This window comes from Nomascus leucogenys, chromosome 8 (genome assembly GCF_006542625.1).
Source record: "Nomascus leucogenys isolate Asia chromosome 8, Asia_NLE_v1, whole genome shotgun sequence".
Taxonomy (NCBI): domain Eukaryota; kingdom Metazoa; phylum Chordata; class Mammalia; order Primates; family Hylobatidae; genus Nomascus; species Nomascus leucogenys.
This window is the reverse complement of record NC_044388.1, coordinates 76,901,729-76,902,865: the sequence shown is the minus strand read 5'-3', so window position 1 is coordinate 76,902,865 and position 1,137 is coordinate 76,901,729. Positions and strand designations below refer to the sequence as shown.

At 37.1% G+C, this 1,137-nt stretch overlaps 1 non-coding gene across 1 annotated transcript; it reads left to right on the top strand.

Annotated features, from left to right (window-relative positions):
- The first annotated feature begins 796 nt into the window (after positions 1 to 796).
- Positions 797 to 897, top strand: LOC115836531. The gene has a single exon (XR_004031602.1). It is a non-coding gene; the product is annotated as a small nucleolar RNA U13 (small nucleolar RNA).
- The last annotated feature ends 240 nt before the right edge of the window (positions 898 to 1,137 follow it).

The following is a 1,137-nucleotide window of genomic DNA, read 5'->3' as shown; positions in this document are numbered from 1 at the left end:
CGATTCCCCCACAACCATGGTCTATGGAAAAATTGTCTTTCAGGAAACCTGTCCCTGGTACCAAAAAAGTTGGGGACTGTTTGTCTAAAGCAAGGATTGGTCAACCATAGCCTGCAGTCCAGCCACCTGTTTTTTGTTTAAAACATTTTATAGAAACACAATCATGCTCCAACTTTTACATATTGTCCGTGGCTGTCTTCATGTTACAGTGGCAGAGCTGAGTAGCTGGGACTGGGACTGTATGGCCAACAAACCTAAAATATTTACTTTCTGCATCTTTAAGAAAAAGTTGCCAACCCCTGATCTAAAGTATTTTAAAAAAAAATGTAATTGTAGTCAAAATATACAAAATTTGAATCTATTTTCATTAAGAAGTGTCAGTTAAAGTGAACATAGATGGCTGGGCATGGTGGCTAATGCCTGTAATCTCAGCACTTTGGGAGGCCGAGGCAGGTGGATCGCTTGAGGTCAGGAGTTCAAGACCTGCCTGACCAACATGGTGAAACCCCATCTCTACCAAAAATACAAAAATTAGCCATGTGTGGTGGCATACACTTGTAATCCTAGCTACTCGGGAGGCTGAGGTAGGAGAACTGCTTGAACCTGGGAGGCAGAGGTTGCAGTGAGCTGAGATTGCACCACTGCACTTTAGCCTGGGTGACAGAGTGAGACTCCATCTCAAAAAGAAAAAAAAAAAGTGAACATAGAAATTCAATAATTAAAATTATTTTTTGTATACATCTTCTAGAGAAGTTTTTTCCTAAAGAAGTCATAACTTAACACATTAAAAGGTAAGATTCTTTTGTAGTTCACAAGCATGATTGTGTGTCCATGTGCATGTGTGAGGTGTCACCCTTGTGAACCCTGGTATGATGTCAGCACGTTACCCATCTCACATAAAAAAAAATTTAAAAAAAGGTAAAATAGTAATTCTAATTCATGCATATTAACATTACTTAAATAAAGCTAAATTTTATTTAACTCTAACAAATTTAAATAAATCTTATTAAACATTTCTATGAAAATAAAACTTGACCTTCTACCATTCAACATCTATGTGATTGCCAGTGTAAAGGCTTCATATCATTCTTCATGCAATTCTGCTTATACCTACATATTGCAGATTTCAGAGCAATA